Source organism: Bubalus bubalis, chromosome 12 (assembly GCF_019923935.1).
Source record: "Bubalus bubalis isolate 160015118507 breed Murrah chromosome 12, NDDB_SH_1, whole genome shotgun sequence".
Classification (NCBI taxonomy): domain Eukaryota; kingdom Metazoa; phylum Chordata; class Mammalia; order Artiodactyla; family Bovidae; genus Bubalus; species Bubalus bubalis.
This window is the reverse complement of record NC_059168.1, coordinates 64,157,559-64,182,972: the sequence shown is the minus strand read 5'-3', so window position 1 is coordinate 64,182,972 and position 25,414 is coordinate 64,157,559.

The window sequence follows — 25,414 nt, the reverse complement described above, 5'->3', positions numbered from 1 at the left end:
GTTCAGTCGCTCAGTCGTGTCCGACTCTTTGTGACGCCATGAATTGCAGCACGCCAGGCTTCCCTGTCCATCACCAACTCCCGGAGTTCACCCAAACTCATGTCCATTGAGTTGGTGATGCTATCCAGCCATCTCATCCTCTGTCGTCCCCTTCTCCTCCTGCCCCCAATCCCTCCCAGCATCAGAGTCTTTTCCAATGAGTCAACTCTTCGCATGAGGTGGCCAAAGTATTGGAGTTTCAAAGAAATCCCAAGGCTGATCTCTTTTGGAATGGACTGGTTGGATCTCCTTGCAGTCCAGGGGACTCTCAAGAGTCTTCTCCAACACCACAGTTCAAACTCATCAATTCTTTGGCACTCAGCTTTCTTCACAGTCCAACCTTCACATCCATACATGACCACTGAAAGTAGAAAGAGTGTCAAATAAGAAGAACTAAAATCAGTTCTCACATCTCTTCATCTACCTCCCGAGTGTTTGTTTGATTGAATAAGGCCTTGTAGCATCTCCATTGGGAATGGAATGGGATGACCAAACATAATGCCTTTTTTTCCTAAGAAGTTGGGCTTGTGCTTCACAGCAATAACTGATATAAACATATAGTTTGTCTCTTGACCCCTTTTACTCATGCTGCCAACCCCCTAACACCCTCTGCTTTGGCAACGACCAATCTGGTGTCTCTAATCTATGAGTCCTGCTTTGGTTTTTAGATTTCACATATAAGTGATATCATATGTATTTGTCTTTCTCTGTCTAACTTATTTCACTTAGCATAATACCCTCAAGGTCCATCCTTGTTGTTGTCAATGGCAAGATTTTAATCCTTTTTCATGTCTAAATAGAATTGCACTGTGTGTGTATGTGTGTGTGTGTGTGCATGTGTTTGTGTATCCCACTTTCTTTATCCATTCATCCATTAATGGACACAAGTTGTTTCCACATGGTGACTATAGTCAATAATCTTGTATTGCTTATTTGAAAGTTGCTAAGAGAGTAAATCTTAAAAATTCTCATAATAAGAAGAAAGATTTTGTAACTTTGTATGGTGACATATGGTAATTAGACTTACAGTGGTGATCATTTTGTAGTGTATACAAATATTGAATCAGACTATGTTGCATATCTGAAGCTAATACAATGCTAAATGTTAATTATAGCTTAATTTTTAAAAGCATAGCTTATATTTGCAAAGCATTTACTCAATGTTGGACATTATTCTTTTGTTTTTCAGAAACTGTTCTAACATGTTACATATATTAATGTGTTTAATCCTATCAGTAACTCTACTAAGGTAGATACTATTAACTGCCTCATTTTATAGATAAGATTACACAGATATGTTAAGCAACTTGCCAAAGATTCTACAGCTTGCAAATGGAGGAGTTGAGAATCTAATTCAGCCACTCTTGATGCCAGAATCTATGCTGTTATTTCTCTGCTGTTCAGTATCTCTAAGATTATATAGAAGTGATTATTATCCTGTGACAGTCTCATATATCAGCAAATCAGTGGGCTCTAAAGATATTACTAAGTAGTTGCAGTGATATTCTTAAGGCCACTCTGTGGCTTATTTATTCATCATAGAAAATTTTGAACTGATTTACCTAGTAAATATTTTTCCCAGTGTTAGTTTAGAATCAGAAAATTAGAGGGTAATGGATGAAGGTTGGAGGCAAGCACTATTGCTATAGCAAAAAATGACAATTAAAGGCAAAAATATAAGACACAAAAAATGAAGAAGTAAAAATACAAACACTTGAAAAAGTGATTATTCTGGATAAATCACATGAAAAGAAAAGTGATGCTAAAGCTGAAACTCCAGTACTTTGGCCACCTCATGTGAAGAGTTGACTCATTGGAAAAGACTCTGATGCTGGGAGGGGTTGGGGGCAGGAGGAGAAGGGGACGACAGAGGATGAGATGGCTGGATGGCATCACCGACTCGATGGACGTGAGTCTGAGTGAACTCCAGGAGTTGGTGATGGACAGGGAGGCCTGGCGTGCTGCGATTCATGGGGTAGCAAAGAGTCAGACATGACTGAGCGACTGATCTGATCTGATCTGATCTGAACTAATGATGGGTTGGAAGAAGACAAAGAACATAGCTTGGCATTCTCTAAGAAATCAATAAGCATCTATGGTTGGGTGTGTACTGAAAGAGGCCCAACAAAAGAGCTTGGAACAGGATGAATCAGAGCAAGGAGGCAAAAGCAATTCTTAAAAATGGATGTGTCTAACCCCCAATTCTGGTTGATGTGCTTTCTATAATGTTAAGCTCTTCTGTGGACTCAAACCTTCAGTGAAGTCTAATAAATATAAAATACACGAGAGACTGTGTTATTACGTTTTTAGGGGAATTAAAAAGGCTGAGACTAGTCTGGATGACTTGGAGAACATTTAAGGGACGATAAACCCAATGAGATAAAAAATTCAGGGGAAGCAGAAGGTTGGCACCAAGAATATGTGAACATGAGAATTTGTAGACTCTGTAATTTCACAGAAATCTTAGCTAGGGCATTTGTTTTCCATAGAATGTGGGATACACTGCTTAAGTTAATTTTCCAGAGATCTGAAAGGACAAGTAGATCTTGATTCCATCTGACTTGTCCTCCTTGGTCTTTATTAGATTAGTTTTGACTGTTATCATCAGTGCTGGTGAGCAGAAGAGCCATGAGTGATGTGCGCGGTCGCATGGTCAGTCACTTCAGTTGTGCTTGCCTCTTTGCAACCCTATGGACTGTAGGCTGCCAGGCTCCTCTGTCCATGGGATTCTCTAGACAAGAATACTGGAGTGCGTTGCCATTTCCTCCTCTAGGGGGATCGAACGAGTGTCTCCTGCTTTGCAGGAGGATTCTCTACTGCTGAGTCACCGGTAAGTCCTGCCATGAGTGGTAGGGAGGGTATATAAGATTAAGTAGGAGTAGTAATCATAGGCCACGTTCTGTACGATCTTGTTGTCTATGACAAACGGTATGAGATTGGTACTCAGACACTCAGCCATGTCTGACTTTTTGTGATGCCATGGTAACCCACCAGATCCCTCTCTGTAAGGGATTCTCCTGGCAAGAATATTGGTGTGGGTTGTCATTTCCTTCTGCAGGGGATCTTCCTGACTCAGGGATCCAACCTGTGTCTCTTATGTCTCCTGCATTGGCAGGTGAATTCTTTACCACTACTGATTCCTGAGAAGCCCAGGAGATTTGTTTTTTCCCTAAGTACAAGGGGAAGCTGTTGGAGGCTTTTTGGCAGAGGAGAGACATGATTTGTGTTATTTTTAAGAGGATCACTCAAGCTACCTTGTGGATGTGTTCAGAGGTGGAATCAGGAAGACTAGTTAGGCAGCTATTAACGTCAACCAAATGAGAGAAGGTGGGGGACTTGGAGTAAGGTGCTAGAAGAGAGGGTGGTCTGGGATTCAGGCTATATTTTGGATTTAGACTCAATAGGATCCACTGATGGACTAGAATTGTAATAAAGAGAAAGAGAGATGACGCCTAGATTTTTGACTTCAGCAAATGGGTGCATAGAGGCTGCATTTGCTAGGAACGGAAAACCAGGAGAAGAGACTTGGTTAAGAGAAGTGTATTTTATTCACTGTAAGATGGAAGGCTACTTTTCAAATCTAAGTGTGAGCCAAGGACTTGGGAGTGGAATGGAGACCAAAAGAACAATCAAAGAATGGATTAGAGAAACTTCATCAAAAGAAGGAATGGAAAAGACTAGAGGGTTAGGAATCTGAGGACCAGGCAGGGGATAGGAGGGAGTCACACTCAACTAATCACGATGACTACATGAGCCACTCTTTTGCCTGAATAAGGATGTTGGCTTAGAGATGTGAAAGGATTTATCTAAGGTCATCTAACCAGAATTTGTTTTACTCTTTCTAACTTAACTTCACTGTGTATGACAGTCTCACAGTGTTTTTTAATTCAATACTTGTTAACAACCTTAGGTCCTTAGAGTGTTATCATCTATCTCACTTTTTAGGTAAGGAAATGAGTCTTAGAGACATAGGTAACTTGTTCCTTATGCAAACACATGTATTAAGGGAAATTTCCATAAGAATAGCCAAATAATTTCAGGCCTTAAAGATGCCCAGCTCCCTCACATTACAGATCAGGAATCTAGTCCCTGGGAAGGTAAAGTAACTTGCCTATATTCCTCAATGGCAGAGCTAGGATTTGAACCTAGCATAACTCTTTGCTCAATGCTTAAAATCATAGGATTTCTAAATACAATTTTTTCCAGATATTTGCTTAAATTGTCATTTTGGAGAGAATTGAACATATTATTAAAATAAATATAGACTTCATGTTCTAATTTCCACCAGTTTACTGTATAGGAGGAGGAGACTTCAATAGTTTTTATAATATCAGAGTGCTTACTCCCTAATACTCTGTCCCAGTCTCTGTGTTGAAAAATTGATTTTGTGATGATTCTTTATTAATCAGGTCAATAAATTAAACTTACAGGTCTATTATTCTAGGTCATTGTTGTTCCTCTACAAAGAGCTTTAGCCATTGCCCCTTTCCATATATTACTCAGAAGCTTCTGTTCGCCTATTCAGAATCTAACATCTGAAGCCCTTGGCTGAGCACTGGTGACCTCCCTTCCACAACCCCATTCACTATTATTGCCTTTGTTGTTATCAAAGACTATGTGCTATGATAACTGCTTCCTTTTAGTCTGTGGAAGGAGATGCTGCTTCTGATCTCTGACTGACACAAGAGGATATTTGAGAATTCTAAAATATCTTGATTGAATTCTTAACCTTGGGCTACATTCCTAGTTTGGGGAACTATATAAATATGCCAGAAAATCATATTCTTCCAATAATTTCCAAATTTACTCCAGAGTTATCTGGGATAAAAATAAAGTTTCCAGACCACTCACATCCAAGATGAAATATTATTATTTAGAACATGTGTTTGGTTCTTTAAAGAAATATATTGGGGGTGATTTGAGTACAAATCCTGCTACTGTAGTTTCCTATTTAAACTAAGCATATTAGCTCCTCTTTTCAAACATACCACTCAATTTCAGCCCTGCTCTGATCATAAGAAATGGGGAAAAGAGGTATCTACTTTTTAAAATACGTGCCAATCATACCCTTGGCCACTCGACAGGCTGTTTCCAAATACTGTTACTCTACCTTTGAGCTGCTATCAGCACCAGTGATTAATTAATGGATTATTTACTAAACTTAGTTTCCTTTCTCCTCTCCTTCTGCAAAAGATGTAGGAGACAATTCAAGAACAGCCAGACATGTGTATGCTATTTGAAATCCATGATTAAAAAGCTTAAAAATTCAAACCAGCGTAAAAAACTGTTTTATTTTAATACTCTGGAAGGTTTCAGTGAACTCCATTATTTTCACTCACTATTTGCTTGAATAATTTAGGCAAGAAAGCTAAATTATACATAAAGTGTACAGTTAGAAGAAAAAGTTCATGCACAGCCCTAGGCTATAGCCTCCCCTAATGATGTCTGAAGTCAGTGAAAAGAACTCGTTAGACTGAGAGTAATTTCTCAGGGTTTAATTTTTTTTTCTTAAAGCAATAATGCTCTTATAAAAATCTGACAAATAATACACTAAAAGAAAAGCCACAAAAGAGAATTCCCAGTTAAGGCCTTAGCCCCTATACATTTTCGCTTGGTTTCATGTAAAAGTTGGCTTTCCACATGCCATAATCAATACTTGTTGGCAGCCTTGAGTGATTTGATCCAACAAAGAAAATACACGTCTTGATTCAATAGTGTTGCTATTTGGCCTCATCAGAATTCTGAAGTTACAGAGTTAAAAGGAGATGCTTCAGGCTGAGAGATAAACTTGAAATCTTCTATAAAAAGGGGATCAGCACCCACTCACTGTACCATCATTTGAGAAAGTAGTTGCCACTTGCTCAGTTATTGTACTTGAGGAGCAATCCGTATCATTAAACATTTACAGATTCACTAAAATGTTCACATCTCCTTTAAGTGTAACAACAGAGAATCTGACGGCTGTAAGATGACAGGAATATCAAAATGATACTGTAGTCACCTTTGATTTCTGAGCTGCCTTTGTTCTTTTGTTACAGTTACACAGTTGTAGAATTTGAAGGCTCCAATTCAACCATTTCATTTTACAGATGAGGAACCTGAGACCCAGAGAGTGGAAGTGATGAGCGCAAGGCTATGCACCTAAGGCATTTGTTCCTTCATCCCCAAATGTTGATTCACCTGGAGACAGAGAAAGGAATTCCAAGCAGAGAGACTGGCCATATGTAAAAGTATAAAGATGGGAACCAGCATGATGTGTTGGGGAACAAGAGGTGCCCATGATTGTCTGGACACCTTTTCCCCCACCCCCCACTACATCCTGACTGTATAAGCTGGCAGGAAAAGGCACAGAGAGTCTGGAACCTGACTCCCTGAGGGTCACCCTGAATGTGCCTTGTAGTAGCTGTAAGACCATAGGCAAGTCACTTTACTCTCTCTGATTTATTTTCTCCAACAGTAATATGCTGATGGTAATAGTAGAACCTACTTCTTAGGGTTGTTTTGAATGGATAGTAAAGTGTATAAAACATTTACAGGCAATATCTAGTACTTAAGGGTTCTATAAATATTAGTTATGATCATTAATATTAATAGCATACAAATTCCTCCATATGATTGTTGCCTCCTTGTCATAGCCGACCAGATAAGGGGTGGTAGGCAGTTGATCCAGGTGAAGCATCAGTCAAATAGCCAATGTTTTATTACTCATGTGACCTGCTTTTGAAGAGATAAATTAGGCCATCCAAGTAGGGCTACCAGGGAATTATGAAGTCGGCAACCAAAGACCTGGGCTAGTTAGCCAAGAGGCTGAGAGAAAAAATGGGTGAGAAAACTCAGGGCCAGGGCAAGTGTTATAATCCCAACTGAAAAATGAAGTTACAAAGTTTTGAGGAAGCCAACTGGTTGGAGAGGAGGGTGGGGATGTGCACAAACACACATGTGCCCAAATACACACACACACACACATAAACACACACACACACACAAACACACACACACACATAAACACACACACATAAACACACACAAACACACACACACACACAAACACACACACACACACACACACACACAAACACACACACACATAAACACTTTACATGTCTAATCCAATGCCACCAGTAAACAATGCTTATAAGACCCTCATTTCTTAGAGGTAAGTGGAGTGAATCTCAGGTCCTCGTAATCAGAAGATACTACCAAATACTTACAGATAGCTCCTCCAAGAAGACACCCATTACTGGAATATAAATAGAGGTCAGTGAAAGGCCAGTAAAATGAGTTTAAACTATCTCTTGAAAGCTTCTAGAAGCTTTTGAAGGATTAAAGAGGGTGAGTCATATATGATCAGATTTGTCATCAGCTCTGTAAGGGCATACATTCAACAGTGCATATGGTAAATTCAAGGGACAAAAAAAGACTAGAGAGGGGAGGCTGATTAAAAGGCTTTGGGTATAATCCAGAGGGAGGTGGGAGGGGGGTTCAGGACGGGGAACCCATGTACACCCATGGCTAATTCATGTCAATGTATGGCAAAAACCGCTTCAATATTGTAAAGTAATTAGCCTCCAATTAAAATACATAAATTAATCCCAAAAAAGGCTTTGGCTATAATCCAGGTCAGAACTGATCAGGACCTGACCTAAGGGAATAGTGGTAGACATGGAAAGAAAATACAGATAAGGAGGGTATAAAGAACCTGATGACTTGTTGTGGGGCACAGAGAAGCTCCTGGAGTATAGGAAACATTTCTCACTTGAATGTATGGATAGGTAACACTTGGAAACATAGTCGGGGGAGTAGAAATTGAGAGCTATGCTTTTGCTTATGTTGAGATTGAAGGCTCTGTGGAAAATCCAAGTGAAGATGTTTCATTGCATTTGGATGTATAGTTATGGAGCTCAGCAAAGAATCTGGGATGACAAATTTAGGAGTCTACAGGATAATAATGATTATTGAAACTAGTGATTTGACTATGTCTTTCAAGGTAAATGTAGATGATGAGAAGAGATACATAGGCTGGGAACACCAATATGTAAGGCGTGAGTGAGCAGAGAAGCCTGTGCAAGGATCCAAGAAAGGATGGATGAAGAGATGGGAGAAGCCCAGGAGAAAGTGAGAGAGGGAGACTTAGGAACCAAGAGGGGAGGAAATTTCAAGGTGAAGAAAGTGATCGCTGATGTTGAGTACAGAAAAAAGTTCTTGTAAGCTAAGGGCACAAAATAATGCATTGAATGTAACAGCATGGACATTATTTGAGATCAAAGCTAAAGGAGTGAGGGAGTGAGAGAAAATTAAAGATGACAATGGATGGAGGGATGAAAGAGAGGGAAACTAAAGGAGGAAAGCAAGTATACTCCAACAGTAAAAGAGAGATGAAAAGAATGTGGGATCAAATCAGGATTGTTTGTTTAGTACAGGATAGACTTGACATGTTGATAAACTGAGTCAGAAACAAGAAGTTACTGATAGAGGATAAAAGAAGCCTGATAGAACAAGGTGTCTCCTGAAAAGGGACCAGACCTCAAGATCAAGGGCACAAGTGGAGGGATTAGAATTGGACTGAGTGAAGGGCAATGCTTCCATGGAAACAGGAGGGAAGGAAGAAAGAAAAGTTGGAGACCAATGAAGTTAAGTTTGTAGGGCTTGTGTGTGTGTGGTCACACCATGAGAAGTTTGGGATGTTAGTTCCCCAGCCAGGGATTGAACTCATGCCCTCTGCAGCAGAAGCACAGAGACTTAACCACAAGACCCCAGTTTTTAGTTTTTAATTCAGCAAATTGAAGGAACTTGGTAATTGAGGGAGGGAAAACAAGGGGAAAAGCTATGATATGAGGAGTTTGAAGAGAAGAGGGAAGGTTAGAACAAACCACCCATTACAAGCATCAGGAGAGGGGCTGAACTGGAACTCATAGAACTGTAGAGCTATTCTAGAGCCCAGATGAGTTTGAAGACCACTGATGTATGAGACACTAGTCTATGCTTTGATCTGATTTCTCCAACAGTAGTTCATGTCCCTGACATAGGACAAGAGAAATCAAAATACAGGAGGATGCTGGACAGATTTCATGGTAAATCAAGAAGACAAGGAATCCAGAGTGATGGTAAAGGATAGATGGGGTGATTTAGGCTTCCAAGGGACAGAAATGACTCAGGAGGGAGGTGTCAGCTTGGGAGGAAAGAGAGAAAGGTTTGAATTAGAAGATTTGGGTGGTTAACAACAGGGAATCATGATAAGAGTGATAGCAAACAGGACAGGACTTTGTTATCAGTGTGTAGACACCCGAGTTGAAGACTTCAGAAATAAAGCAGTTAATTGTTGCCCAAACCAAGGCTAAAGGCAGGTCCGTTAATTTAGCCATAGATTTTCTTTTCCTGGAAAGAATCTGACTTCTCTAAAGAGTCCTAGAGCCATAATGAGAAGGCCAAACTTGTTATAGCCTGGCAAGAACATTTGCCAAGGTAATTTATCCTCTTTTGTCACTGGAGTTCCAACTGAGGCTGAAAAAGATTGAGAAAGTTTAATCACACTGTTCTTCAGAGTCCATTGCAAGACATTAATAACTTGCTGTGATATTAGCAGTTTTACGTCTTACACTGGCATCATTTTGTCACATTAGTTTAATATTGCCATCATGTAGCTTAGTATTAATGTGATACAAAAGTAAAAGTACATGTGCACTTTTCATATTATTATATTGAAATCTAGTACGTATATGACACTAATACTATTCAAATTCCATAAAATATACAGTTCTTAATACAAAGACATTTTAATGTTATGTTAGAATAAGAATGCAGATCATTACACTTTCAGAACTGTGCAGCAGAGGAGGAAGAACTAAAGGGCTTAACACTTGTGAGCCCTGGGGGGAAAACAATCCAAGGATTGTTCCCATGGAGCACAACCCCAGCCTTGCCTTCCCTGGCAGGCAGGGAAGTGCTCAAGGTCCATTTGCATTAGAACAAGAGTCAGAAAACTTTTTCTTAGAAGGGGTCAGCAACGAAGTATTTTTAGCTTCATGAACAGTATATATGATGCCAGCTACTATGGTTCACCACAGTGGTGCAAAAGCAACCCTCAGCAAGCGGTGAATGAATCATCTGCGAAATTTTTATTTATAGACAACGAAATGTGAATTTCATATACTGCTCATGTGTTGTGATAATATTCTTCTGAGTTTCTTTTCAATTGTTTCAAAATACAAAAGCACTCTTAGCTTGGGGGTCATATAAACACAGAAGGAGAATTACATGTGGCCCTCCGGCCATAGTCAGCTGATCTCTGTGCTGTTGTTCAGAGGCTAAGTTGTGTCCGATTCTTTGTGATCCCATGGACTGCAGCAGGCCAGGCGTTGCTGTCCTTCATGTCCACCGAGTAGGTGAAGCCATTCAACTATCTCATCGTCTGTCACCCCCTTCTCCTCTTGCCCTCAATCTTTCCCAGCATCAGGGTCTTTTCCAATGAGTCAGCTCTTCGTATCAGGTGACCAAAGTATTGGAGCTTCAGCTTCAGCATCAGTCCTTCCAGTGAGTATAAAGGATTGATTTCCTTTAGGAAAGACTGGTTGGATCTCCTTGCGGTCCAAGGCACTCTCAAAAGTCTTCTCCAGCACAATTCCAAAACATCAATTCTTCGGTGCTCAGCCTTCTTTATGGTCCAACTCTGACATCCATACATGATCCCTGGAAAAACCACAGCTTTGACTATATGGACTTCTGTTGGCAGAGTGATGTCTCTGCTTTTTAGTACACTGTCTAGGTTTATCATAGCTTTTCCTCCAATAAACAAGTGCCTTTTAATTTCATGGCTGACCCCTGTGTTAGAAGATGATGGGACATCAATCCAGGGTTCCCTGGTAAGCCTGCCTGGAACCAGTCTTTCTTGAAGATCTTATATGCAAGTGCAAACATTCCTAGATGATGTTGAAAGGGGGCAGACATATCTTTTTCTTTGCATGTTTTCCATTTCCTCTCTTCTCACTCCAGAGAGCTGGTACTGATGCTCATAATAGCATGTGCCTGGCCAGAGCACTAAGGGAGGCGTGCCATGACCTTGTTTGTCAAAAATGAAAGGATCTGATTCTTCAGTTTAGACCAAACCTTCAGATACCCTTCCCTTTCTATTTATAAATAAAATATTTTCCAAGCAGAAGGCCAAAATTATGCTAATAAACACAATACATTGTTTTCAAGCTAATATATATGTATAGGATATATAAGGTGCTTAGTATCCATCTGTTTCTTCTGCCTTTCTTTTTTTATGTTTGCTCTCATTATTTAAATTGCTGTTTAAAATTTAGATGCTGTCTTTCAAATAATAAAAAAGAAATATCAAGTAATGCATATACATATAAAAATGTTTAAATTTTATTTAGTTTCATTAGATGTCACATCAGGTAACATGTTGCAAATCAAATCTGAGAACATGGCAATCCATTTTGAAATAACATTATAAAACTTATTTGTGTTCTATGGGAGAACTAAACTGCTTCCCTTACCTTCTAATTCTTTGACTTTGATCCAATAGAGTATGACAGAGATAAACCTAATAGATTTTTGAACGACCAAAAGGACCTAAAAACAGCTCAGACACATTTCAGAAGGAAACCTGGATTTAGACTGTCTGGAGCATTTCATCAATGGAGGGAAAAAAAGAGAAACCAGGGTTCATGGATGCTGAATGGCGAGGGACCATGTAGAGAAGATGAGGAGATGAGGGAGGGAGGAGAAAGTCATGGGGTTCAGCTTATCCTCCTGCATCTCTTTTTCTTCATTTTCTTTCTCTAGTCCAGTCATCACAGACCTGGCCCTGTGCTCATATCATGGTGAGGTGAGGAGGTAGGAGGGGTGCTTGGAGCACCGTGCTGGGACAGGGGCTAAGCAACTGGGAGAGCCAACCATAGGACCAACATGATTACAGACTGATGATCTACCTCCAGAGATGGATGTCTTTATTGCTTAGATGTCAACCCAGAGATGAGGATTTATTATCATCTCACAACCCCTGGACATGCAGTAGGGAGAAAGAGGAAGATCTCTATCCAGAGAATGGAGTTAAGTATTGGTTTCTGATTGTTTCAGAGGAGAGTGGATTTGGAATGCTGCTAACATCCTGTATATCTGCAGGACGCTGAATCCTTGTCTAATCTGGGGAGAAGAGCTGGTATTGGGTTTCAATAAATGTAAAGTAAACTTGGCAGTATATCTTGCTGCCCCAGGCTGTCCTGGAGAGATGAGCATGGGGACCATTCTCTATGGAACCGGTTGAGTCTGGTCCAGATTCTTGTTGAAGGTGGCCAAGCTTAAGAGAGGAGGTTCTCCCATTACAAAGAATCCACTCATCCTTTGAAAACATACATGTAAAAGAATAGGCTGAACATAAGATAGTGTCTGCCTGAGACAATCCCAGATATTTACATTCGGACTAGTTATTAATGATGCCCCTTCCTTTTAACTGGGCTTTCATGGTAGTTTGGATGGTAAAGAATCTTCCTGCAATGCAGGACACCCAGGTTCGATCCCTGAGTCAGGAAGATCCTCTGGAGGAGGGCACAGCAACCTACTCCAGTATTCTTGCCAGAAGAATTCCATGGACAGAGGAAGTGGACTATAGTCCATAGTATCACAAAGAGTCAGCCATGACTGAAGCAACTTAGCACGCATTCATTATTGGGAAATGGTGGTGGCTGAAGTTGGGGGACAGAGGTAGGCATAAGGGAATACATTTCTTGTATTTTCCACCTTTGAATGTGGTTAGGAAATTTCATAAGTCATTGTAAAAACAAAATGCATATTTCCTGGGTTTCACCCCAGATCTACTGAATCAGGATCTCTGGGTAAGAGGATCAGATACAGATGTTGGACTGAGGTGGCATGGGAAACAGGCAGGAAGCAGGAGCCTGATTTGAAAAGCCAAAGCAGTGGAGGGTTGAATCTCAGCAGTGGCACTGGGGAAGGAAGGGTGGGTTTGAGATGTATCTTGTAGTTTTCTAGACGAGACCTAGTTTCTGATTAGAGGGAGAAAGTGAAGTCAAGGGTGACTCTTAAGAGACTGAATGGTGTCATTACTGAAACGGACAACAGAGAAGGAGCAGATATGAACAATGAAACCTAAGAATTGATATAGAGTATTCCAAGTATTAAAACTATTTGAGTGTCTTCTGTTAATACCATTTCAGTATTTTTGCCACATTTCTTATTCCTTAAAATCACTTAAAGACTTGAGTTCTATGCAAATAATCTAGTTTCTCTGCTCCATCCTTCAGGAACATGTCTTTAATTGGGATTTCCAGCAGGGCTGCAGTTGAATTAATCTAATCTGATTAACTATTTTCAAAAGCACATACCCTCCACCTTCCTGTGTCCAGGGGCCTTTTCTGTTTTTCCTCTCTGCCTTTCTCTGCTGCCCTACGGGTCCTGTCTTCCAAGGAAGCAGCTTGGGGATTTTTGGTACACAAAGTACAGTGTCCTCGATTCCCTTTAATCCTCCGGAAAGTGTGGAGATATATGTAAACACACCCAGAAGCTCTGAGACCCCAAGATCAGCCACATCAGTGCTCTTGGCATTTTTGTCTTTTTTCCAGTCATTTCCTATTTTCAGTTGTAAGAACCTGAGGCTGAGACATGACATCTTTTAGGAAATCCAGTTAAACCCCACGCTTTCAAATAACTAGGTTTCGATTTGCCCAAGGGACGTGGGGAAGTGGCCTGCAAGCTACTTCTTTAGGAACCTCTCTGGAGGCCTGGTCTTTCCTGTAATCTCCACGGGCTCTTTGCAGAAAGTCATATTTCTTCCAAGTCTTTCTTTTCATCCCTGCCTGAACCTGCCTTCATCTTCCTAATGGCTAATTAAAAAATTACAACCAAGAGCATTAAATAGTAAACCCCTTCCCTGCTGTTCTCTGTTTAATTTCTGAGGCCCCAAGCAACATGTCTTGAAAAGAATGCCAAAGAGCCACCTTTCTGCTTGCAAACTGCATGGTAAATAGCATTCTTGTGGGAGACAAGACTTTATTCTAATGGGTAACCCTTTGATGCAGGGTCTGCTTGGCTATGATTCACAACTTATTCCAGAAAGACTAAGTTTAGGGAGTCATACTCTCTCCAGTATTATGACTTTTCACTCGTGCATGTTAAAGAATCTGTGTCTGTGTGCATGCGCTTCCTCTTCCCTTGGTGCCTGATGTTTCCATGATACTCTGAAGCAATGAGGAGTTTTAAAACTCACAATTATTTTTTTCATTGAAGTTAGAAATCTGAGCTTGATGAAAACACATCCCAATTCATGATGTGCACACTTAAGCTGCTGCTTGATTCCATTTGCAAAGAGAGATCTTGGGAGGCAGTGTCTAAATAATAATCAACATAGTGCTCTATCCCCCTTTGTTTATTCAGTATCTCAGCACTTTATTATGTATTTTAATAGGACAAGAGTTTAAAAGCAGGAATTAGACATAGTAGACTCAGTCTACTTTAGATTGCTCTTCATCAATTGTTTTTTCTTGTGATTATACACTTTTGGTTTATCATTCCTTTGATAACAATTTCTGCATGAAAATTGACTTTATATTTCATTTTTCCCGTCTGTTATCTTCACAGCATTCATACGCAAACACCCTTTGTGCTGTGCTGGTAATATAACTGATCAGGCAAAGCTGTGCCATAAGAAATCAAAACCATAATAATGTCTTTGGATTTTGCATTTTAAATACTGCGTTCATTGTTGCACTGAGGTTTCTGATCCCTTTCCAGACATTACGGAGATTACCTTTGGTAATGCCTATTTCATTGTACTTTGATATAAAATAATGTGTGTCATAAATCATCTGAGTGACTGTCATTAAACAGAAAAGCACCTACTTAGGATATGTAACAATTTGCTTTTCTAATTTGAAGAAGATTGAGGCATTTTAATTATAGAAGGCCTTTGTATATGAGACTGGAATTCAGTATAAAATTGTACTCTTTATGGGATTGTAGATTAGGAATAATAAAATCCTTATTCATTAATTTTACATTTTTTTTGCAAGCACTAAATCAAAACATTCTTGGGAGGGTTTCCTAAATAAAACCCTTCACTTTTGTTACCATTAATCTGAGAAAAAGTTGTGTTTACTTATTCAAGAAAAAGGTACAAGAGAATCAGTTTTTATCATAGGTTAATCTGCAATTGTACATTTAAGAAAATTTAAAGTTAAAAACATTGTCTAAAAAAATTAAGAAAAAGCAAAGAAGCATAAAGTGTGAGGGATGGGCGAGGAGGGTATTTAAAATTATTGGTTGCTTCAGAGTTTCAAGATGGTTTCTGTTTGGAAGAGGATAGAGGTTTGGTGACTTCTCAGTGAAGAACAATTTATAATTATTGGACTGCCTCTTTAAAGGTGATCAGAGTTCTGCACACAACAGTGTAGGGAGATTTAAAATTATGAGAGCTCTTCACATTGTTTAAAATATTGATTTTTTATAAAATGGATTTCCACGTTTTATTACTTCAGTAACTAGGTAATTACAGCAGCCTAAAAACTGAGGTACCTCAACATGAAACTAGTATTTTCTCTTTGGTTCCTTTCTATTTCTTTCCTTTTGTCTTTATTTTTTTCACCCACTTAATATATTTTCTAGTTTCCCTTGCTGCTAGGATAAACACATCATTCTTTGTTCTTGCTCATAAATCACCCTGTGAGCGAGGAGCCAGGAAGTTATTAGGGGTGAGGGGAAGGTCAGGTTGAAAATTCAGATTGATCTAACCTATTCTGGCAAAAGAGCAGTTTGCCTACCTCGAACCCAAAGCTAAGCCCTGAGGCCAGGCTGCCCTGAAGTGACATTTAGTTCTGCTTTGTGAGGGAAGAGGCTTTTGCAGCTTGGATAGTAAGTGTTACAGAGTCACAAGAACTGTCAGGTTGCCGTTAGTATTTGGTTATAATTACATTTGCCTAGATGCATCAGACACTTCCTTCTCTGCTGTGTGTCTTCTCTCTCTCTTCCCCTCTTTGTCTTTCATTTATACGGAGAGCTAGGAAGGACATTTTGAAGATTCACTGTTGAAGGGTGATCAAGTTGTCGAGGGGGGGACTTTTGTTTGGGAATTCCAGAAGTTTCTCTTCTTGTGTTAGAAATCAATCCTGTGTATGCATACACACACACTCACACAGATACTAACAGGGGATGCTATGGAAGAGAATTAGGTCAAGGACCCTAGTTGAGGTTATAAATATGTTTTCCCCAGTCTTTCCTTCCCCAGCTCGGTCGTCTTCCCTGTTGGCTGAGTTCTTTGGTAAAAGGCAGAAACAGTGTTCCATGTGTTTTGCAAAATGCTGTATCAAAGTGAATTGAACATAGTATTAAATGTTTGTCAGCTTGAACTCACACCTGCCACACGCAAAGGTTTTTTGGCCTTTTCTGCAATCATAACTTGAGCCTAAATCGAAAGGAACAGAGAGAGCGATCGAGCAAAGCTGTCCAGATGTTGCTCAGTCTTCGTGATTGTAAATTTCAAAATACCAGCTTTCCATCCAGATTTTAGTGCATGGGAACTATATGAAAATTCCAAGACATACTGGCTTATTGAAATGTCTGGACATTTCTATATGAATTTTGGAACAGATGTACTGAGGTAGGCAATAAAACTGTGATAATAAGGAACATTTCCACATCAACTCACTAAACTACAAGTCTCTAATGAGGAACAAAACTCAGCAGCAGAGGGTGATGATTGGTGATTTCATTATTTCTTTAAAGTCAGTGTCAATTACTTGAATTCTTTCCTGACTATAGTTTTGATCAAGACTTCTGAGGGTTTGAGGCTGATATATAAATTTCCGTTTTACTTTTTTTGATCAATGAAAATAATATAGGACTTTGAGTTTATCTTTATAAAAGTTTGTTATCATTTTATCATTACACATAAAACCCTGGAGGCCCAAATGAGGTGCTTACAGACTTTTTGGATTTTGAAGTTTCAGTATGAGTCTCAGTGTCTATGCTGGGAATAATCACACTCCAAAAGGTAAGAGCTTGGTTTGAGCATGTCTCTGGCATGACCATTGACTTTATGGTTCACACCTCAGGATGAGGAAGGAAGTGTGGCATCTTGGTTGATTCTACTTGCTCCTTTCTCATTCTTAGCCTCTTCCCAGCTCATTGACTCCTCATCTGAGGATGAACAGGACCTTCCAGGATGCAGGCTAAGAAATATGGCCCCCAGGATTGATACTAAACCATTTGTATCCCTTTTAGGGATTTGCAAAGCAGTGCAATGAGAGTTTTGGAACAAATGGGGCTCCACTGAATTCCTGACCATTTCTCCTAACAAGACTGGCTGTTGATCAAGTAGCTCTTAAAGGAAGGAAAAGAGAAACAGTTAAACAAAAACAAAAATTAAACATGAATTATTTGATAGTATGTGAAAGTCGCTCAGTCGTGTCTGACTCTTTGGGACCCCATGGACCATACAGTCCATGAAATTCTCCAGGTCAGAATACTGGTGTGGGTAGCCTTTCCCCTCTCCAGGGGATCTTCTCAACCCAGGGATCTCCTGCATTGCAGGTGGATTTTTTACCAACTGAGGTATCAGGGAAGCCCATTTGATAGTATATGGACTTTCAAAAGTTCTTTCTCAGTCTTCCTTCTATTAAACCTGTGGTAATTGGAAATTAGATTTTTTAAGAAATGATTTATTTCAGTCTCTGATGTTACCAGAAAGACTACAGGAGACTTTGGAAGCATAGGAAGCATCCTATGGAAAAAGGAAGGAAATGGAGGCAGGTTCATAAAATACACAAGCTCTTACCATGTAAGAATCACCTGAAGGAAAGGGCCATGGGGCACCTGACCAACAAGCTCTGCATGGAACATGTTTAAAACATAGTTCTGAAGGCACTGTCCTTCTCAAACTCTCTCTCTCTCTCTCTCTTTTTTTTTTGTCACATTTGGGAAATATTAAAACTATTAAAGTCTCATTTACTCTTCTCTGGAATTTTGAAAATTATTTTTCCTGGCATTACTCAGTTTTCCCAAAGTAGATTTTGTTTGTTATTTTCTTTTACTATAACATGACCCTCACTGGTCACTTCATATATTTTTCTGCTACTTGCTTTGAGAGTGTCCAGCAGTTCTAGGAAAGCAAAACAAACAAAACAGACAAACTGCAGGAAGAGACAGTAGAAATAAAAGGAGAGAATGTTGGTGACCTCTATTTACTAAGAAAATCACTCCATTTTCTCTGAGCAGAGTCTCAGAAGCTGTAAGAGTCCCAGACCACTTCCTCTTTTTGTTGTTTTTTGTTTGTTTCTTTCTTTGTTTTTCTTTGGCCACCCTTCATCTATTAAAACGCAAGAGTGGTCCAAACAGGGATGAAAAGCTGTGGTGTACTTTAAATATTTACATTTAACAAATTAATGATTGTGAAACACAGAAATCCCATGACCATATGTTTAAATTCATTTGAAGGCAAGATCAAAATTTGAAGTGTAAGGCTTTCATGAATGGGAGGCGTGGGACATGTGAGTCTTTCTGAACCTCCTTCCCAGTGCCCAGCTCCAAGCAGGAAGGGTACCTGGCCTTGATTATGTGACCTACATCTCATGATCCAGGTATCTCATTGAGGGACAGGCCAATAGTGGAGCTCAAAAAATGTATTTCCTTCCTTCTGTCATTTAAAAATTTTATTTATATCTGAACCTTGAAGGTCCTTGCAAACACTGGTCAGTGGGCCAGTGGGCTAGTGAGGAAAGGGGGTCATTTGCATCCATGATGGTGTGTGCTGCATGCTCATGAGGAAAAGAAAAAACTGGTACAGTCATTCTGAGCTGCCTGGGGAGCCACAGGCTTCATTATGCCATTCTGCTTTCTTCTCTTGTCTTGAAGTGAGAGTTCTAGCTGGGAATCCGCAGCAGCACCGATGCACTCGAATCAGCTTTATCCTTTTTTAAATTAAATTTTTATTATGGAAAATTTGAAACATACACAAAAGTAAAGAGAGAATACTATAAGGAACTCCCATGTACCCATCACCAATCTTCAGTGATGATCAGTGACGCACTTTAAAATACACATCCGTGGAAATGGCTGCAGGGAGATGGAGGTGGGACTTTTGCACCGTGACAGTCTTTGGTGTACACCTGTGCATTCCTACAGCTAAAGCTCATACACCTGCATCCATGGAAGGCTTCATAATTGCTTTTGAATTTGGAGAACTGTATCACTGCCATAGAAAGGGAAATTTTAAGTGAACAAGGTTAGAATGACTTGCTCCTAAATTGATGCTGTCCTCGTTCTTAATTTAAGACATGCAGGTAGTTTAAGATGTTTATTAACAACTAGGGGCAAAAAGGGAAAACCATTGGCTGAAAAGTGAACTGTATTTTCTTCTTAGCTGCTTGCTTTGAGATAAGCCAGATTTTGTGTGTGTGTGGTGGGGGGAGGTGTGTATGTGTGTAGAAATGGAAAGAAAAACCAAGATGGAGACATAGAAATACCTCAAGAAAAGCGAAATTACAGCCATTATAATCCTTAAACTAGGCTCTTGCAGAGCACACCTGGTTTTTGGAAAAGGAGGCTTTTCTGATTCTCAGTGATAATGGCAAGTCCAGGGCACCATAACAGGGCCATTGACGCATCCCATCATGTAAAGAGAAGTTATACAGCTCTCTACCAAGGTTTTCCTCTGATATTATCATCTTGTGATGATATGGTTTCTAGTTAAAAACCAGTGCCAAAGATGAAACAGAACTGACTTGGACCAAGAATGCTTGTTTGCATGCTGTTAATAAGTTCCAAGGCTTCCTAAATAGAAGGACAGAGTTGTAGGCAGCTTTGATGGCCACTGGGAATTGTGATACCCTCTTCAAGGCTCACTATCTGTAGCTTAAGGCTCTAGCATTGGGGACATTATTTAAACACCGCGTGCTTTAGCTTACCCACCTGTGATAGTCTAAAAAAAAATCCTTGCCTTCTAGAAAATTGGATGCAAAGGATGTTGAAAGGAAAAGTGATAGGTGGCTATGATTGTTAAGTGCTTTAGAATCCTTAAAAAAAAAAAGAAAAGAAAAGACAAGATACCATCCCTAATCTTCATGGTGGCTCATCCCACTGAAGGCTCCAGAGGCTGGTCTGTCTTCAATGGACATGTGACCTGTGCAGACACCAGGGCTCCACACTTGCTTAATGAATTGTCCTTGCTATCTTGAAATTCTTAATTTTTGAACAGGGCCCCTGCATATTCATTTTTCACCGAGTCTCACAGTCCTATAGTCAGTCCTGTCTAGAGGGCCTTCTGAGACATACCACTATTCATGTGTCAGCAATGTCTCTCACTAAGACAGAGTTCACACTGCTACTGCTTTCATGTCTGGGAAATAAAGTGGAATGCTAGGTTCCTAATTTTATATAACTAACATGCAGCACTGTGTAAGACTAAGGTGTACAGCATAATGGTTTCATTTATATACATTATTAAATGGTTACTGCAATAAGTTTAGTGAACATCTATCATCTCATATAGGACTTCCCTAGTGGCTCAGATAGTAAAGAATCTGCCTGCAATGCAGGAGACCCAGGTTCAATCCCTGGGTCGGGAAGATCCCCTGGAGAAAAGGATGACAACCCACTCCAGTCATCTCATATAACTACAAAATAAAAGAAAAGGAAAAAAAAAAGTTTCCTTTTTGATGAGACTTATTAGGGTTTACTTTCTTAACAACATTCATATATAAGACATAGCAGTGTTAATTATATTTAACATGTTATACATTACATCCCTAGTATTTATTTATCTTAGAACCAGAAGCTTATACTTTTGACCATCTTCATTCGGTTTCCCCTGCCCCTAGTCTCCACCTCTGGAGATCAGAAATCTAATCTCTTTTTTTGAGTTTGAGTTTTTTAAAAGTGTAGTTGACCTACAACAGTATGTTAGCTCCTGGTGCACAGCATGGTGATTTGATATTTCTGCATATTTCAAGATGATCACTAGATAAATATAGTTAGCATCTGTTACCACACATAGTTATTACTAATATTGATTATATTCCCCATTTTATACATGTCATACCTGTGACTCGTTTATAACAGGAAGTTTGTACCTCTTAAATATCCCTCCTTCATTTCACACATCTTCTCACCTCTCTGTCCTCTGGCGATCACCATTTTATTCTCTGTATCTATAACTCTATTTCTGTTTTCTTATGTTATGTTTGTTTTTTAGATTCCATATATAAGTAAAATCATATAGTATTTGTCTTTCTCTTTCTGACTTCTTTCACTTAAGCATAATACCCTCTAGGTTCATCCCCATTGTGGAAAATGGCAAGATTTCATTCTTTTTTTTAATGACTGAGTAATAATGACAGAATGATCTCTGTTCGTTTCCAAGGCAAACCATTCAATATCACAGTAATCCAAGTCTATGCCCCAACCAGTAACACTGAAGAAGCTGAAGTTGAACGGTTCTATGAAGACCTGCAAGACCTTTTAGAACTAACACCCAAAAAAGATGTCCTTTTCATTATAGGGGACTGGAATGCAAAAGTAGGAAGTCAAGAAATACCTGGAGTAACAGGCAAATTTGGCCTTGGAATATGGAATGAATCAGGGCAAAGACTAATAGAGTTTTGCCAAGAAAATGCACTGGTCATAGCAAACACCCTCTTCCAACAACACAAGAGAAGACTCTGCACATGGACATCACCAGATGGTCAACACTGAAATCAGATTGATTATATTCTTTGCAGCCAAAGATGGAGAAGCTCTATACAGTCAACAAAAACAAGACCGGGAGCTTACTGTGGCTAGATCATGAACTCCTTATTACCAAATTAAGTACCAAATACTTAAATTGAAGAAAGTAGGGAAAACCACTAGACCATTCAGGTATGACCTAAATAAAACCCCTTATGATTATACACTGGAAGTGAGAAATTGATTTAAGGGCCTAGATCTGACAGATAGAGTGCCTGATGAACTATGGAATGAGGTACGTGACATTGTACAGGAGACAGGGATCAAGACCATTCCCATGGAAAAGAAATGCAAAAATGCAAAATGGCTGTCTGAGGAGGCCTTACAAATAGCTGTGAAAAAAAGAGAAGTCAAAAGCAAAGGGGAAAAGGAAAGATATAAGCATCTGAATGCAGAGTTCCAAAGAATAGCAAGGAGAGATAAGAAAGCCTTCCTCAGCGATCAATGCAAAGAAATAGAGGAAAACAACAGAATGGGAAAGACTACAGATTTCTTCAAGAAAATTAGAGATACCAAGGGAACATTTCATGCAAAGATGGGCTCGATAAAGGACAGAAATGGTATGGAGCTAACAGAAGCAGAAGATATTAAGAAGAGGTGGCAAGAATACACAGAAGAACTGTACAAAAAAGAGCTTCATGACCCAGATAATCACGATGGTGTGATCACTCATCTAGAGCCAGACATCCTGGAATGTGAAGTCAAGTGGGCCTTAGAAAGCATCACTATGAACAAAGCTAGTGGAGGTGATGGAATTCCAGTGGAGCTATTCCAAATCCTGAAAGATGTACTGTGAAAGTGCTGCACTCAATATGCCAGCAAATTTGGAAAACTCAGCAGTGGCCACAGGACTGGAAAAGGTCAGTTTTTATTCCAATCCCAAAGAAAGGCAATGCCAAAGAATGCTCAAACTACCACAGAATTGCACTCATGTCACATGCCAGTAAAGTAATGCTCAAAATTCTCCAAGCCAGGCTTCAGTAATACGTGAACCATGAACTTCCTGATGTTCAAGCTGGTTTTAGAAAAGGTAGAGGAACCAGAGATCAAATTGCCAACATCCGCTGGATAATCAAAAAAGCTAGAGAGTTCCAGAAAAACATCTATTTCTGCTTTATTGACTATGCCAAAGCCCTTGACTGTGTGGATCACAATAAACTCTGGAAAATCCTTCAAGAGATGGGAATACCAGACCACCTGACCTGCCTCTTGAGAAACCTGTATGCAGGTCAGGAAGCAACAGTTAGAACTGGACATGGAACAACAGACTGATTCCAAATAGGAAAAGGAGTACGTCAAGGCTGTATATTGTCACCCTGCTTATTTCACTTATATGCAGAGTACATCATGAGAAACGCTGGACTGGAAGAAACACAAGCTGGAATCAAGATGGCTAGGAGAAATATCAACCTCAGATATGCAGATGACACCACCCTTATGGCAGAAAGTGAAGAGGAACTCAAAAGCCTCTTGATGAAAGTGAAAGTGGAGAGTGAAAAAGTTGGCTTAAAGCTCAACATTCAGAAAACGAAGATCATGGCATCCGGTCCCATTACTTCATGGGAAATAGATGGGGAAACAGTGGAAACAGTGGCAGACTTTATTTTTTGGGGCTCCAAAATCACTGCAGATGGTGACTGCAGCCATGAAATTAAAAGACGCTTACTCCTTGGAAGGAAAGTTATGACCAACCTAGATAGCATATTGAAAAGCAGAGACATTACTTTGCCAACAAAGGTTCGTCTAGTCAAGGCTATGGTTTTTCCTGTGGTCATGTATGGATGTGAGAGTTGGACTGTGAAGAAGGCTGAGCACCGAAGAATTGATGCTTTTGAACTGTGGTGTTGGAGAAGACTCTTGAGAGTCCCTTGGACTGCAAGGAGATCCAACCAGTCCATTCTGAAGGAGATCAGCCCTGGGTGTTCATTGGAAGGACTGATGCTAAAGCTGAAACTCCAGTACTTTGGCCACCTCATGCGAAGAGTTGACTCATTGGAAAAGACTCTGATGCTGGGAGGGATTGGGGGCAGGAGGAGAAGGGGACGACAGAGGATGAGATGGCTGGATGGCATCACTGACTCGATGGACATGAGTCTCAGTGAACTCTGGGAGTTGGTGATGGACAAGGAGGCCTGGCATGCTGCGATTCACGGGGTCGCAAAGAGTCAGACATGACTGAGTGACTGAACTGAACTTAATATTCCATTATATATGGATACCACCTCTTCTTTATCTGTGAATGCTAGTTTTTAGGAGACTTGTTACTCCCAAATTGTGTATCAAGAAAGCTATTCTGAGAAGAAAACTTAGGGTTAAGAGGACCTCAGAGAATCTTGTTAAGAAATATCTACTTTGAAAAATTCAAGCAGATTACCTGTAGATATTCACTTCTTGGTACCACACTGATATTTCCAGGGCTCACCTATTTCCTTCTGTTGCATTATTTCTCTGTGTCAAGTATTATTCAAATTCAACAATTTTTACAGTCTTTGAAAACCTTCCATCCTATAACATGAGTTATGAGTTTTATAATTAGAGTTTAAACACACCTTGCTCTCAATGAGAATGAATATTTCTTATTTTGTGATTCATCTGAAACTTGAATTTTCATTCCTGTGATTTTCAAGTGAAAATCATTATTTGTCTTTGTTCATGTTTGCCTGCTAAACGTTTATAGGCCATTGGGTGGTAACTAAACATTTTAGATTACATGGAAGTTAAGAAATCATATGGTTTTAATTACTTTTGAAAATGACTGAGGATGGAATACTACTTATCTTTAAGAAAATTTTAAACAAAATCTTTGTTTTGTTATTTAGTCACCAGTTGTGTCTGACTCTTTTGTGACCCCCATGGACTACAGCCTGCCAGGCTCTTCTGTCTGTGGGATTCTCCAGGCAAGAATACTGGAGTGGGTTGCCATTTCCTTCTCCAGGGGATCTTCCCAACCCAGGGATTGAATCTGTGTCTCCTGCATTGGCAGGTGGATTCTTTACCATTAAGCCACCTGGGAAACTCCAACAAAGCTTGTATATTTCAGTATTCTAAGTAAAAGAGATCATACCCTCAGGAGAACAGCTGCTGAGGAGCCTGGGGATGTGTTAGTAATAAAATGCAGCATACCTGGTGGGCAGTGGGAGGCTTTCCTGGTGAGTAGGGCAGAACCACCTCTTTATGAAGGATGTTATCACATGTATTTAACCCTCAAGTCTGATAACTCTATGCCACATTTTCCCAGGCTCCAAAATGCCTGGATTTGTGAATTGTCAGAAGGTTTTGATTTATTTCTTATGTAGGAAGAAGTACCTCCAATATCATAAAAAGTGAGCGCAGTGAGTCATTCAGTTGTGTCCAACTCTTTGCGACCCCAAGGACTGTAGCTCACCAGGTTCCTCTGACCTTGGAATTCTCCAGTCAAGAATACGGAAGTGTGTAGCCATTCTTTTCTCCAGGGGATCTTCCCAACCCAGGGATCAAGCCCAGGTCTCCTGCATTGCAGGTATATTCTTTACTGTCTGAGCCACCAGGGAAGCCCAAGAATACTAGAGTGGGTAGCCTATCCCTATCTCCAGGGGATCTTCCCTACCCAGGAATCAAACTGGGGTCTCCTGCATTGAAAGTGAAGTCATGAAGTTGC